The 17,256-nt window shown below is 37.2% G+C and overlaps 1 protein-coding gene across 1 annotated transcript in view; it reads left to right on the top strand.

Annotated features, from left to right (window-relative positions):
- The first annotated feature begins 1,858 nt into the window (after nt 1-1,858).
- LOC102245558 (CUGBP Elav-like family member 2) overlaps nt 1,859-17,256 on the top strand; it is a 592,914-nt gene continuing 577,516 nt past the window's right edge. The window contains exon 1 of the mRNA XM_014548447.1: nt 1,859-1,891. The gene's annotated coding sequence lies outside the window, so the exon portion shown is untranslated. The remainder of the gene's footprint in view (nt 1,892-17,256) is intronic.

The raw sequence follows: 17,256 nt of genomic DNA, 5'->3' as shown, positions 1-17,256 counted from the left end.
TACCCAAGCCTTGGTGTCCAGAGTTTTATTTGAGGTTCAGTCACAAAAACATTGTTGGCCATTTACAGGGCTGATCTTGTAAATATCTCCAGCAGTCAAGTTGATACTGTTTGGTCCAAGGCCCCATCTAGGGGTCATACATCCCATTGGTGGCATATATTATCTGGTACAGCCCAAGATCTCCAGGTAAACAATGATATTCTTATCAGACAAGATATTCTAAGGGTTTAAAAATTATCTCCCAAGAGCCAAGAACAAAAGCCAGACCTTTCTTTGAGCAAAGTTAAGTCTTCACTAAAAAATGTGGTTGGGTTGTGCCTGATTTTGATCTTCATATAAATGCTTAAGTATTATATGCATTATATGCATACTTCACATAAATATGTAAACCTTTTGGACTTCATATAAATGATTTCATGTTTACTTATATGTTGTTTTGATTCTTTCAAGAATTTTTATCATTCCATGTTGAGTAAATGTTCTAGACATTCTTATAAAATATTGAGGAGAATCTTGAAGTCTTATTATAAAATAAAAAGGGGATTTGCTGTAACTATAGTACCGCAATGAAATCACTCTAGAACTTGCTGCACAAATAGGCAAGTACTCCATTTATTCATTAGTGTCCCCCTTATGATTTTAGTGAAGCAATCTAAATGACTCCAGAATGAAATGCAGTCCTTTTTAATGGCCTGAAAAGCTATTGCTGGCCTGCCTATATGATCAGCTTAAGTTATTAGGATCTCATCACATTACCTCTCAATACCCACAAGGAAGATAAAAATCAACTATAGCCTAAGACAGAGGTCAATACATTTTCCTTAAAAGACAAAGTAGTACATATTTTAAGATTTGAAGGTCATATTCTGTGTTATAACTACTTACCTCTGCCATTGTGGATAAGAGCAACCATACACAACATATAAATTGTGTCTTATGTCCCAATAAAACTTTATTTATGAACACCAAAATTTAAATTTTGTGTAATTTTCACATGCTATGAAATATTATTTTTCTTTTGATTTTTTCAATTGTTTAATAAGGGAAAAACCATTTTTCGAGTTGTATAAAAAGAGGTAGCAGACTGGATATAGTCCCCAAGCTATAGTTTGTCAACCCCTGGTTAGGCCAATGGATTCGAGGATTCTAGATTGGAGTTCAAGATTTCCATTTATAATAGAATATTCCTCACTGCTCCTCATTTGTCAATCTTACTCCACTGACAACCACAAAAATTAATTGTAAGTTATCCAAAATATTCTAGAACCCAGTTTGTATTGCTTGGCAAAAACAATTTTTACAATAAGCAATTTTACAGTAAAGCATTGGACCAGAACAACTAGCTAATGTTCTAGATTTTGCCACATAAATAAAACAAACTAAACAGATTCTCATAATAATCTTCTGACATTAAGTTCCTAGATAACATTTCTGTGGCAGAAAAAGGGCATTCATTTTCATCCTTTCACACAATTTAATTGATATAGATAAAATAAAAGGTATATATCAGGTATCAAAATTTCCAAGTTAACATAGACAAACCCTAGTCAAACTCTCACTGGCATGGATGTGATAACAATCAGAAATCAATAATAGAGCATTATCATTTTACTCTGATGAGGACTGAACAAGTCCCCACTACTAAATTTCACTCCTGCCTTCACATTAGGTCAATGAGCATAATGAGTAATTTGCAAGAGCAAATAAAAGAATATTCATCTCATTTGGTAAATTGTTATACTTTTCTTTCATTGCTACTTTTTCTTTAACAAAAATTATTTTTAAAAATTGTTAGCCTAGAATATCTTTCTCAAATTAATGGACTTAATTACTTCTACTTTTTTCATCTTTAGGGCTACAGAACTAGAGAAGAAGCGATCCAGCCAAGCAGGTAGGAGCTTGCTTCTTTTGTAGACTTACTGTGGAATACCTGCTAAAAGGTAGAGATGGTGGTTGACTTATGTGGATAGATTTTCTGTCGTTTATGCTTTCTGGTAAATAAGCATGTCTAATGTTTCCCTTTGGGTTTTTCTCTCCTGGATTTTGTTTATTGTTGAGTGTGATTTACTGTCTCTTTGGATCACATTGTTGGATATTGGCATTTCTGTATGACCATTTGATTTCACATTCCAAATACTTTTGTCTTATTGTGTTTATCCAAAACATTGGATTCTTTTAAAAGTATATTTTTTGAATAAGGTTATTGGAAGACTGTTTAGAAAATTAGGTCTATGGGTATAGTTAGAAGCAATATACTATAAGCCAGTCCCGTCACTCCGCAACTGATTAAAGGGCACCTATTCCCCGTGACTCTCCAAGTCACCTACTGCCTGTTCATAATACTCAGAAAGACTCTATGGAAAGAGATCATACTTTATTTTTTTTTCTTTTCTGAGACTTTGAATATAAAAATAGCAATACTTAAATTTAAAGGAATAATTAATTCTCCTTCTTAAATAATTTAATACAGGGGCACTTTCCCCAGTGTAATATTTCTATAGCTAGACTTGATAAAGATTTATGCACTGTCCATTTTTCAAGACAGCCAGGAATATGCACACAAACTAATCAACTATTTTAAGTCATCCTCACCGATAGGCTTTTCAGAACCTTTTTTCTTCTCTTAGGTTTTTAAATGTCATTGCAATTGAATTTTGAGGACCACAAACTCTGGAATATTGTTACTGATAAATGACTCCTATGAATAGCAATTTCATTCATTCGAGTTTTTACAGTTATTTTGGTTTCGTTGATTTCATGCTTGTATTTTTTTTATTTTTTCAATACATTCCATTTTTCTGTTTCTTTCAATGTTTTTAATCCAATTACCAGCCCCGTAAATAAGCATTTGCTACATCTACAGTAGGTGCACTGAACTGTGAGTAGAAGTGATTTTTGATTACAGACAGGCTGATTTTCAAGGGACAAGAGGAACAAAATGCAGTGAACTGCATAAAAGAATAATGGTAAATACCTTGTTAGGTGACATATGGCACAGATTTAGAGCACAGATGGGAAAGGAAAAAGTTACTTAATCCTAAAATACATATGCATTGCATGGATAGGAATTGCTATCTGGCTCTTTTATGATCTGCTTGGTTATAAAAAGAAAATTTTTTATACATTTTATTGCTCAAGGGTGTTTTTTAATATTAGGATTAGCCTCTCTAATTGACAGGGTGACAAAAAGCAATTTAGATTCTTTAAAACCCTGGAGTTTTGTCAACCAGGCCAATGGCAAAACCATTAGGCAAGAGTGTTTCCAGGATTTTGGCATTTTCAATTTCTTCTCCTTGTTCTTATTTCTCAGTCCCCTTTCTTCACTTATTTTTACTTACACACACACATACACACACACTCACATGCATACAACTGTGCATGCACACACAAATCTCACATAATTCCTACATTTTGAGGTATGATTACTAATGTCTTAGTGAGTTATTTTTATTACAGCCTCATATATTAGCTGGCATTTATGCCTTATGATAAAGGGAGGAGCCAACAGATTAGCCGATATTCTAGGGAGTCCAGGGACCATCATGGATCCCCTGAAATCATGGGGTCTCACTACAAAGTGGGTTGCTCCTTCATCAATGTGAAAGCTGACCAAGATTATCTGTTGGAGGCAGAGTCAAAACAAAGTGAGTGTGCAAAACTAGATGTCACTGGTTTTATGGGCCCATTTTTACCTAGGATGAGTGAGAGGTATGGGGGAAGGGATAGAAAGCCCTTACCATTGGCAGAGGACTCCATCAAATAAAGATGAAAACTAACAAGAGCTTTGTCAGATTAGGCCCCTTCCATCACAATAAGAGAATGTCCTGTTTATAAGCTTCTAAATCAGAGTAACAAGGTTCATAGGCTACAGTCTTCAAGGGAACCAGCAAGTACCTAATAGTCATAACACTAGACACTATTTCACTGATCCTTAATCATTGTGAGCTAAGATTCCTACATAATGATGAATTCTCAGCAAAGCTAACAAAGACAGGAGATTTAAGCACAAATAACCACCAGAGACCAAAATATCAGTTTCTTAGAAGAAAAGAAGAACTTTCAAGGATTGTCAGAGCAAGTTAAGTGCAATAAAGGGAAAGCGGGTAAACTCTTAATTTTCTATGTACACAGTGTGGACTTGATGAGCCTCTGGGAATGAGCATCCAGAGGTATATAGATCAGCTCAAACTTGGACCTTGTCCTCCTCTTTTCAGAGGCCAAAGGAAACTGCATCAAACATCTACCTTCTGCTGGTTTTATACAGCATAAACTGACTGTACTAAGTAATGCAGCTTAACACTTTTTTAGTTCTTTAGGCAAACATTAAATCATAGAACTTTGCACAGTATTTAAGAGACATTTAACTGCCAAAGGATGAATAAAATGAGTGATTTAGACACTGAAATCCAAAGCTTGGTGCCACTTTTATTATCTCATTTCATTATATATTATGAAATAGAGAGCTTATAATGACAATCACACACACTGTATTTTGTGAATTCCCTTCTAAGGCTAGCAGGATGCATTTTAGACAGACTATATAGTATGTATACAAGTAGACCATGGGACTTTTGACTTTGCTATCAACGGTTTTACATAATGTCTCAGTGGCCTAGAGCTAAAGAGTCAGGAGATGTTCATTTGCATTGAACTTAATTTGGGGCTGACTTATATCCTAGAAACCCTGTTGGTAAATAAGACTGTTGAGGATATGGGTGTGAAGCAGTCTGTTTCCTTATAGACTAAGGGCACTTGTGTGAGCTAGGGAAAGAGAGGGAACACAAGTAAGACTTCAGTAAATAGAAACTGACATTTAGAAGGTGCATAATCTAATTTGGTTCTCTACATTGGTCAAATTCACTGAATAATTGCTGAGCAGGCCTCTCCCTTTACTTGAGGGGTCAGAGGAAAGAGGCCAGTTCAGGATGGTAATGGTGGGGCAAGGGCTGGGCTGCCCTCTGTGGTTCTCCTCAGACACAGCAGCTCCGAAAGCCATGGCTCCGTATTTAGGCCCCTGCTGCAGGACAGGGAGTCTTAGTTACAATTCCTCTGTCAACATGGTGACAATTTTGTGAGAAGCTGGACTTCATTGTTGGCACATAGTATTAGATTCTTTTCATTCGCTGCTAAGGTGGAGGAGTGTTTTGCTTTGCATGGCCCTATGCTATTTTCAGATTAGCTGGAAAGGAGTTTGAAGTTATTACCAGGGAAGTCTAAATCAGGTAGCTTTAACAGGAAATTTAATTGCTGAAAAAAAAATAAAAACACCTTAACTGTGTGTGTGTGTGTGTGTGTGTGTGTGTGTGTGTGTGTGTTTCACATCTCTTGTTCACTCATCTCTTTTGCGGTTAAACAGGACAAACTTCCCATCATTTCTTCAGGTTAGTCTATCTCCAATGACTGGTGCTGTGATGTAGCTTTCTCATCTGTATTTGGGACACTGAGTTTGCCTTGATTTTACATTCTTGATTACTCCTTAAATAATAGTTCTTCTACCTAAATTTCCGACCTCTTGTAATTATGTACTACTTAACCCTTATTTCAGCCCTTATTTCAGGAAACTAGCCCTCATCTCTAATGTATTGTGGTTCTCTTCCTAGGCCTGATTTATGCCCAAGGACCACTGTCCCTTTCCTGTCCTCAGGTCTGTGAAAACATGCTATGCTTAAACCCAGGGGCCCTTTTTCCATTTTAGTGTTTCACAGAAGAGTCTCTTGTAGAATCACTGCTCAGATGGGCATAGTTACAAAGTACTAATACTGTGCTTCTGAGCTGTTTTTTTAATGGATGCCTGCAGTCTATGCCCAAAAGAACTACCATGGAAATACTAAAGGTTAACTTGCCTCCACCTCAGACTTTCTACTGAAATTAGCAGAGCTCATTTGAGAGATAAATTTGTTCTTTAAAAATTTATTTTCTCTGCATTCATTTTCTCTTTCTATAAATGGGAACCTGGGATCTCATAAAACTGAATTAAAATTATCAAATACTATTGAACCAACCTAATGAAAATTTTAACCAAAAGTCATTGTAAATTAGGTATGTGCTATACTGAGAACACAAGTCTTTGTAAAGTAGATATTGTTCCTATGTAAACTCATGAATGGGGACTTTCTTGAATAAATTACTTCTTAATAACATCAGAGAGTCATTGGCTGGGTAAATATCTCCCTAGGGTATTCAATGAGATTCTTGAATTTAAATGTTCAATAGAATTTCATATTTGTCACCTTTACTAACGAGTTTTCCTTTATGAAATCATTATTAGCATGAGAAAGTTAAATTTTTTGTCCAGTTTTTAGAATTAATGCAGTCTAAAAGATCTTGAGGGATTAGAATTTTTCCTCTGGGAATGCAACATTTACATAATTTCTACTGCCCCAACATTTACTCTCTCCAGTCCACTGTCAATTTACTACCTGAGGCAGGAGGGAAAAAATGATCAGAACCACCAAGTGTCTGGGAATTTCTGCTAGGAGGAGGAATGGGCCCTCTCAAAGAACCAGAAAGCAACATCATGTCTTCCATTCTAACATGTGCTTTAAGCATCTAAAACCTTTACTGTTGTCCTTTCTAGCCACATATGCCCAGCAAGGGCTATGGTGGCTGCTACATATATAACACTAGGTTCAATTCCCTGAATTTTAAGAACCAGCTTGGTTATGCTTATTCTGGAGTTTTTTGGGGTTTTTTTGGTTTTGTTTTTTAATGTAGGATTTTAGCTGAATTTTGGTTATGCTTATTCTGGAGTTTTTTGGGGTTTTTTTTTTTTTGAATGTAGGATTTTATCTGAATTTATTTTATTTCAACATGGCAGCACATGCATTAAATGTTCTCATATCAAGATAAGAGTTGCAGGTCCTGTAATTTCACCTCAGAATTACCTAGATACACCATTCTGCAGAACCCTGTGAGGTAGAAGATTAAATGCTTGCTTATAAACAGACCTGAACTGCTTCTTTCACATAGGGCGTATCAGGGCTATGCTGTGAGATTTCACAGAGGCCACTCCCATGACCACTCAAAAGACAGATGCAAACAGATTGTCATCACTGTTCTCCTGTGCTGCCCAAATTCTACCCAAGCTCCTCCTGTTTGGGGACAACTATATTCTCACATTTACAGGTGACTTATACCACAATGGGCAAAGTCAATAGGGTATTTGCTGCATGCATAAGTCAGGGAAAGTTCTGGGTGCAACATGGGACCTTCCATGCATTGCTCCCTGACCACTAAGTGTTTATAGCACCTTTATAAGGTTTACAGCATTTAGCTTTCCTGAAAATGGAATCAGCACCTTAAGACTAATCCATGATGTCTTTTAATTAGATTTGTATTGATTTTTAGAGAGAGAGAGCAAGGAACAGGGAGAGAGAGAAATATCTACCAACTGCCTCCTGTGTGCCCCCTACTAGGGATGGAACTCACAACCTGGGCATGTGCCCTGACCAGGAATGGAACCAGCAACCTTTTGGTACACGTGATGACATCCAACGAACTGAGCCACACCGGACAGGACTAATTCATGATGATTTGTTTGGAAGGGAGAAAAAATGATACCCTTTCTAAGTGCCATATTTTTATCACCTTTGTAGTATATCAGGTCAAAAAACATTTATTTTGTATATTTGTATGATTTTGTATATTTAAGAAAACCATAACATGAATAATTAAAACTAGCATTTGAACATACTTAATATTACTATAAAAATTTTAACAGATAGACTAATGATATTAACAGCAGTTACTCAAAGATGGTTTTATGTGAGTGAATTTGCTCCTAAGCAAACACTCAAGAAGGCATACAGATCACCATGGCACAGGTTTGCAAAGAGCCCAGATTAGCAAATAGTTGAGTGTGTACCCCAACCTCCACAAAGAAAACTCTAAATTCAGCCAAAGATTTTAAACAGAAGTGAAAGTTGTTCCCACATTATGCTACAGATTCATTGAAATACATATATTCTAACAAAATTCTATATATATACAGAACATTTTTCTACTGAATTTTAAATCAAATCAAGTCAAATCTGACTGAAATCAAATATAAATTCCCATAGAAAATATTTCCCAGGTTGAGTCATTCAACAAGTAAAAGTTGAGAACAATCTCAGCACCAGACAGATTTTAGTGGCAGGAGTCAGAGTAGAGGAATTGAGAATGAGGTTTAAACAGTGAGTGGCTCAGGGCAGCAGAGTTGGACATGCACACAAGGTTGCTGGGTACTGCAGTCTCTGGTCAATACTGTGGTTTCTCTTTGTATCATTTCTACAAACTTGAACTCTCTCCTCTTCTTCATTATCTTCCAAGACTGTAAGGATTTCCAGAAGATCCTCTGACCTCATATTTGAAATTTCTTTTGACTGTTTGCTTACAATATCTGTGTTTCTGCTGTCAATCTTGATGTAGAATGTTGACCAGTACAAAATTCCCTTATGTTTGAGACTTGAGTTATACAAAACAAGTATGTTTCCTGTCTATCGATTCTTTATAATTAAAATAGTCAATATATCTTATTTAATGAATTGTCCATATCTATGACAAAGCAGTATCCTATATAAAATGCTGATTTCCCAAAATAAAAGTAACAAACTAAATCAAGAATGTCTACTGCTCCCATCAAGCCTCCCATCAGTGTATACCCTATATTGGTTGGCAGTAGTGATGGTATACCAGAATGCAAAATCCCAGATCAACCTCCTTGAAGCTGCGTGTCCTTAGGGAAATTTTATTTTCTTGTCTCAGTTTCCTTTGTAAAAAAAAGGAGAATCACAGTATTTTCTATCTCATAGTATGGTTTTGTGGATTAGATAATAAAGTACATTTAAGATGCTTGGTATCATCACTGAGACATGTTGTTATTATGACATCCTGCCTTAGAACACGGCAAAAGAAGTAGCTATCAACTTGAAGCAATAATCCTGTTGAGTTCTGCGGGAAGTTGAATACAACACCTGATAGTAGAGCATAATAAATAGCAAGATGGGAACACCAACAACAAGGCCTGGGAATCTCCAACATGGTAGTGTTTTCATGCAGGATGTTTACAAGAGCACAGAGGTGTATAGAATTGGTGATAAACTAACAAACAGCTCTTGGATGGCAGCTGTTCATTGCAAATAAGGAGGACCACAGAAAACCCATCTCTCACTAAGAGTGCTCCCAAGTAATGCTTAGGGTAGGTGTAAGAACTGGGAGTTGTATAGACAGACAAACTCTCTAGCTATCTGTGAGGGTTGGTGAGGCAACCTCAAGCCAAAGCATAGTACCAGTCATTTCATTTCATAGATCCTAGAAATTTGTCTAATATGGCAGTGAACCTATGGTGTAACATTCACTTTAACTGGGAGATGTCTAGGAAAATATCTTAAGCCAGTGGAATTATTCATGGAGCTCAGAATGGTAGAACGGTTCTGCAAATCAGGCTGCACCTGTTACGTCATTCAAATTAACTGACTTCCTCACTATACCATATCAGTAACAGTACCTCCATTTCTTAAGGTGTGGGGAGGGTTAAATAACAAAGATAAAACCTGAAAGTAATTCATGCAAAATAAATATACACATGTGTAACATTGTTTTCTTTGTTTTTCATCATTCCATCTACTTAAAAAAAGGAGAAACCCTATGGTTTTGCAGAATTACATACCCATTAATTCTCAGGATAACCCATCCAAACCATTGAGCAGCGCTCTCAGTAAACCACAGGTCTGGGGCTCTGGTCCAACAACGTGCTTGTGCAACAAATGCATTTTGAGCTCACTGCTCCCAACTGATTTCTGTTTTATTCTATCTCACTTTACAGAAGAGGTAGCAATGAAAGATTTCCCATAGCATCCATCTATTTATTATTAAAGAAAACAGCAAAAGATTGTGCTAAAATTAAAGAGCCATTTTCACACATGCCAACACAGAAAGTAGTGTGGTCTGAAGTCAGTCTTTTCAACAGCATCCACATAGCGCTATCTCTATTTTAAGCATCACTCTTGATTATAAAATTCAGCAGTGAATTCTGTCTTTGCAACTAACATGCAGTGTGGTTTTAAGTAAATATATATAATATGCTGGTAAATTTTTATATATAACACAATATCTGTAATGTATATTTAGAATATAAGTAGAATACACTAGTAAAATAGTATATATACAGTATATATATATTTTGCATCTACTTTATATTATATATACTGCATATATAATATTATCTACCATAAACTCTAGTTTATAATAGGTATCTTCTATACTATATTAAGTATCTATAGTAAATATCTGTTACATATTTGACCTCTTATAAGATATCTATATACATTTTAACTTCTTCATAATAAAATGTCCTTACTTTCCTCACAGATTTTTTATGCAAATATCATAGAAGATGCAAAAGATCCTTTGAAAAATTAAATATTATCCCAATTATGCTGCACATTTCTTTGTGTATAAATATGCACACATACATATCAAACTTACCAAAAAAATGCTATGTGTTTTTAAGACAATTCAGTTTAAGTTACTTCCTTTCTGGTCAATAAATTAACTATAATAATAATTATCAATCAGAATAGAAGGGAATTTCTACCAAACTTTTCAGAGCTCCAGTATAATTTGTCAGTCCTGTACATAAGTTGGTTGATATTATAAGTACTTCTTATTGAAGCCCCTGGACCAGGCAGTATGCTAGAGAAGGGGATGTCAATGATGAGTGATTCATATGCAGTCCTTGTCCTTGTGGAGATGGGTACTTACACATTTGGTAAATAATGGCACAAATAGATGTATAATCCAAATTGTCTCCGCGCTGTAATGGACACGAATGGAGCACATAGCAAGGGAATGGGTCCCAATCATCCAAGCATTCCTTGAGGAAGTGGCATTTGCTCCAACATCTGAAGGGTGATTTGATGGAAAGTTGGGGCCCGGGATGCGAGGAAGTAGGCGGAGGGAGCATCAGGCATCCCTTTTGGAGGAGATGGTTGCTTGAAGCAGAATGGTTGCATGGTGGATGAACTGGAATGATAAACTGATTCTGGCTTTCAATTGGAGTGAAGAGATCTGTGTTTTCTAAATGGCAGCTCTGGTGAGTGATTGTGAAGAATAGAATGGTATCTTCAAATATTTTCCAGATTTCACATTTTCACCTTCATCTTAGGGGAGACTAGTTTTAAATATATAGAAATGGCATCTAAATGAAATTAAATGTTGACATTTCAATAATTCCAGAAAAAAAACCTCAACCTTACCTTAAACTGAAATTATGGTCCCTGCTAGATATCTGATATTCCAGACAAGAGGTCTACTCCTTTGGCTTTAAGGCTTTGTTCCTGGGGCAGGCTAAAAGGAGTTAATTGGGGGGGGGGCATATATAATACTTTCAACAATAAAGATTTAATTTAAAAATAACATTAAGAATAAAATGCTAGAAATAAGGAAATAAAGTTTTTAAAAGGTAGCACATAAACCTCATCTGTCAATTATACTTTATTAAGGATCACTGACTCCTTCCATGGAAAGAGGTTTTGTTTAGGAAGAGACAGAATAAAAACCAAATATAGAAAGATGGGTAGGGTGGAATGAGTAACAGCTGGAGAAGGGAAAAGAAGAAAATGAGAAGGTCCAAAAACAAAATACACAGACTGTAGTGTTTATTCTGATCACCAACCACCCTGTGTGTGGAAAGCTTGCAAGAAGCTTCCAAACTCCAAGTTCTGGCATCATTATTCCTTCTGTCGTACCTCAACTCAAAGATCCAATCTGGGTTTCTCCCTTTTTCCTACTGTAATAAATAACAACTCTGAAACCTAAGCTAAGATTTATCAGGGGCACTCAGATATAGCAACTCATTAAAGCTCAAAGTAGTCTCTGCCTTGTTCCTGGAATAGAAAAGGGAGGAGGGCATTTGTGAGCCTCATGAGCAGACTAGAGCTGCTTCCAACCTGCTCAGAAGGATTAGACAGACAAAACCTAAACACAGAGAAAGATGCAAATGTCCCCAGGAACTGGGACACATATGAGTCTCAGCTCCAAATGTCAATTACTGGAAGTCTCCAGAGCCTGGTTAAAAATAGATATGCAGGTTTCTTTGTTCACATGTCAGAAAGGGGCATCCCATCAAGTCAGATTCCCATCACCTTCTTTTTACCCAATAGCTGAGGTGTCAACCATTTGCAACTGTGAATCTTGGTTACAGTGCTGTCACAGGGTCTAAATTAGCATGTGCCCTTTCAATTATATCCAGATACCAGCATCTCCAGGTTTTCACAGAATGTGCATGATACGGGACACACAGAGACATAATATGTGTAAACTTTGTTATAACTAGCCCTCCACCCCCCCACCTTTGGTTTGTGCAGAGAGAGAGAGAGAGAGAGTAGGGGCAGGGAGCAGTTACAATTGCTGTCAGGCAAGTTAGGCAAACCAGGAGGCAGGACGGGGTGGAGATGGGAGAGAGAGCCAGGTCTCATTTTCCATTTCTGCTGCCACCTCAATAAGGGACCTTAGAAAGTCCCTCACACTGCATTTTCCCTCTTCTCCATACTTAGGTGAATCCCTAGCTACCCACCTTTGGCCAACAAATATTGTACAAATGAATGAGACTTAGACTGAAGGACTCATGAACTTCTCCTGCTAACTGTGCTGAAATTTGCAGTCAACTCCAAATTAGACTTGATAATTGAAGGAGCGGCATACAGATATCCCCAAATAACAGACAATTTAAAAGTTGTTTTTGACTTGATTCCGGTCGGCAATGTTTGATTTTTGAGGGGAGCAGAGGATTTGCTTCCCTAATTACTTTTAGCTTAATCCAGTATTAAACTTGTATGTGTTCTATTTTTTGAGCCCTGCCTTGCTTGAAACAGAAAGATATGGAATAGGAAGGAGATGCCCAAAATGCAAATTCGCCACTAAAAGGGGAAATATACAACAAATTAACAAGTTACAAATTGTCCATAAATATAGGTTTAACTTTAGAGAGAGCAATGGTGGTGGTGTGTTTAATTTGTTATTTTTGCCAGAAGTTTCATTGTCACTTAACGGACTCCTTTATGTGTCTCTCAACAATAAGCTTTTGAAATGGACCCTTGCTGAGGGTCAAGCAAGGGTCCCCACCCTCACTAGCTCAAATGAAGCACTCTGGTTTGGGGACATCTTCACCAACCTTATTACATCTCTGCAGTAGTTCCACAGATAAGCAAGCATTTTTAAGAACTCCTCTTCCCTCTGTAAACCATTCCAGATCCACTTTTGGTGGTGAATAGAATTCATTAGAGCAATTTTATTCCCCTGTCCATTTTCTAACATAAATTTTCTTCCCCCAAATATGTACAAAATAAAAGATCTACTAAAACTGACTCCTTTCCAAACCATGTCTGGTGTTTACCCAGAAGGACTGCCCTTTTCCTCCTGAGAGCTCCAGCAATTCTGCTGTCTCCTGGGGACCCAGCCAATCTTCTCAGAACCTGCAGGCATTGTAAAGCACTACCTTTGCCTCTGTCCTGCCCTTCGGATTCGTTTGAAGAACAGCTAACAAGTTTACAGTTCTTGCCAAGTGCTGAGAACCGAACCCTTCATGTAGATTAACTCAGTTAATCACAACTCTGTAGATCCTCTTATTATGGGAATTTTACAGAAGGAGAAAACTGAGTATTGGGTGAGACATTAAAGTAAATTTCAGTACAGAGCACAGCTAGGAAGGGATAGAGTGAGAAGTCACACTCAGCATGCTGATTCCAAGGCTCATGCTTCTACTCTATACCTACACCAAACAGTGAGACCATCCCCTACCTTGTCCTGGAATCTACACTTATCCTCACTACTGTGGCCCAACTAAGGACCCAGACTACACTATTAAAGATTCAGCCCAAAACACAGCTTTTCATGGGTCCTTTAAACTATCAGTGATCTTGCAATGGCCCGCAATCCTTAATTACAGCAGAATGTCTGCAGATGGGGAATGGTGAGGTCTCTTCTGCTTCAAAAGACCCATCATTGCAGAGGAAAAAATATTATGCTAATGCTAAATGGCAACCAGGAGATAGGTTAAACTATCTTCTTATCTTAGTTCCTCACCCTGCATTTGCAGAAGAACTTCCATGGTTCTCAGTTCAGTACTCTGTAAGTCAGATAATTATTTGAAACCCTCTGCAGTCCCAAAGCTATCTCTGCACAAAGATTTAATGCCTGAGTTCCATAGTGAGATTTCTGATTACTCAGACTTCATTATCTTTATGAAACAAGCAACAATCCATTTACTGGTGTACAGGAAAGTTTTATCATAAACTGTTAAGTCTAAACTACCATTGTCAAAACAAATGGATAAAGTATATTGTGTGATTTACTTTTCTTGATTTTTTTCTGTCTGTTTGCCAACCCATTCATCTACAAAATTTGGTAATTCACAATGGGGCTCTCTGTCATTAGTCTGAATTAGTAAGTTTCTACTACATTTTAGAAATCAAATTGAAGTCCTCAGGAGGTTGAAATGCTTGAAATTATCTAAATGATTTTCATTACCAGACCTCAGATTTTATTAAACATGTTATTACTTTTCAGAAATAATGAATTATAATATAATAATTAATAATCAAACATCGAGGAGTACTGTATTTCCTACTACAGAGTGAAATGGTGATGGTCTGCAGCATGGCAGTGGAGTCCAGTCTCAGGTTTCCGTAGTCTGAACTTGATGGAGAATTTGGGCTGAGTTAATTCCCCGGCAAGCACCCTACTGTCTCCCTCATCCTGCTGATGTCCTGGCACTTTGTGTCTATTGGGTCTCAGCACAGGCTCTCAACCATGAAATAGAAATTTCAACAATGTTCATAGCATTTTATGCTAAGAAACTGCCACTGTTCCCTTTAAAATGCCCTCCTGACCATTCCAGAAGACATGAAGAAGCTTATATAAGAATTCATGTCGCCCTGGCCAGTTTGGCTCAGTGGATAGAGCATTGGCCTGAAGACTGAAGGGTCCCAGGTTCGATTCCGGTCAGGGGCATGTACCTTGGTTGCGGGCACATACCCAGTAGGGAGTGTGCAGGAGGCAGCTGATCAATGTTTCTCTCTCATCGATGTTTCTAACTCTCTATCCCTCTCCCTTCCTCTCTGTAAAAAATCAATAAAATATATGGGAAAAAAAAAGGAATTCATGTCTTTATTCTTCCCTCTTATCCGTCCAGCCCTACTTCCCTTCCAGATTCTTCCATGAGTGAACATAAAGTTACAGAATAAACTGTGACGCTCTCTAACTGTGCGGATATGTGCAACCCATTTTCTTCTCCTTTCTCCTCTTGCTCCGCATCTCTAAAGGAAACTCCTCCATATCAATGGTGTAACTCTCCAAAGCATTTGTGTTCCTGCTACAAAATGAAAGGCTATATTTGAACTTCAAGGTGGGGGTAGGTGCAGTAATGGTAGTGCAAGGTAAAAAACATATACACAAAAATCTAACATGGAGCCTCAAACTTCTTGCTTACTCACTTAGCACTTTGGAGGTTAGAAAAAGACTATGAGTTTGGCTCAGATCTTTCCTGCAAAGCACCTTGGACTATGTTTCGCTCCCCTGCTGAAATCTTTTAACTGTTTTAATTGTTTAATTTGTCAATTATTCTAGGTGTTGTCTCTTCCATTCCTCCTGTCCCCCATTGGTATTTTGGCCTCATCGGGTTTCATACTCTCACTCTTCCTCCAGAAAGCCAAGCCTGGGCTGGGGTCCCTTCTCAGTGCACATCTCCCAGTGGTACTTGATGAGTCATAGTGCTTTGATGGTATCCTCCATGTGGGCCATACACTCTGAGGGCAGGAACCATATTTGATTGCTCGTCTTTATCCTTAGTACCTAACATAATACTCATCAAATTTTTGTTTCATGAAAGTGGGTAAACGAATAGATGGATGACAGTGATGCAGGGAAAGTTTGAATGATTTCCTCTCTCTGTTCATACCACTACCCCTGGTCCAGATAGCCCTGCAGCCCTTCTCATCCTGCTGGAGCCTTCCATCAATGTCCTTCACTTATAGTATCTTAACTCAGAGTGTTTTCTATGAAGTGAAGCCTCCAGCCTTCAGAACACTCAAGGATGGGAAGGGAAAGCATGTGCAGAAATAGAAAGAATCTATCCAATAGGAGACTATTGTAAAATTCATGGGACCCTCTGTAAAATGGGGAGCAGGACTCCAGGTTTTTCAAAGAGCCAGGTGTCAGAATCAAATACTAAAAATGATATTGGTTGCAGGGGTGGGGGTGTAAAGTAAGGGGAACTAGCCCATGGAATTATGGAATCAAGTGAATTTAGTGACACTGACTATAGATATAAAAAAATTGACCAAATTAGAAAATATGTATTAAAAATATGTATTAAAAACTTTAGTGACACTGACTATAGATATAAAAAATTGACCAAATTAGAAAATACGTATTAAAAACAAATTAGAAAATATGTATTAATTATAACACAAATTGAATTAATTTGCATAAATTGCTTACAAATTTTGCCTAAACATGATGCTGTAAAATAATAATTTTATTTTACAAAATATACAAGTCAATGTTTACCCTTGTGGTCAGCCTTTTATTAGTGGAATGACAAACCCAACACATACATTTTTTTTTTCTTCTTCAATTATCTGTGAATTTAGCTTGGTCAACTCTCACAACTTTAAAAATCTATGGAGAACTCTATCTATGCATATGTTGAATTTTGCACCATTACATGTTTTAAATAATGAAATTAGCTTTATCTAAATGGTTTGTCCATTTGGGAATAAAGTGGTAGCAACTGACAAGCCTTTTTCATCAGGACCTACCTTTAACTTGTCTAAATTTAATTCAACCAAAATAAATTAGAACTTATAATGTAACCAATTTTATAAATGACAAAGAGAGAACTTTTGCCAAATCTCCTACCCCAGCTAGATCTTTTAGGAAAAGCAAGCCCCAAATTAGCTAGGGCTAATCACATAACCAACCCATCATCAACATCAACTCACCACCCTCATACTAGACTCACATCATTTAGAGCACACTGCCGGAGTCCATTCATTGTCTTCACTAGCTGAGTTTAGACAGAGACCCCCCCCAAAAGCTAGTAGCCATTGAAAGTCCTAGCAAAGGTCAGGGCTTCCCACCACCCAGTTAATCTAGGAACCACTCAGTTAATTTAGGTAATAATAGTTGAAGCATCCCCACCTTAGTTCCCTTAATTCCTTAGATAGTTATGTAGATCCCTGTTGATTATTGTTAATCAGTTACTCTGCCTACACT

Source organism: Myotis brandtii, unplaced genomic scaffold (genome assembly GCF_000412655.1).
Source record: "Myotis brandtii unplaced genomic scaffold, ASM41265v1 scaffold508, whole genome shotgun sequence".
NCBI classification, from domain to species: Eukaryota; Metazoa; Chordata; class Mammalia; order Chiroptera; family Vespertilionidae; genus Myotis; species Myotis brandtii.
The sequence above is the reverse complement of the archived record's forward strand: the minus strand, read 5'-3'. Positions and strand labels throughout refer to the sequence as shown.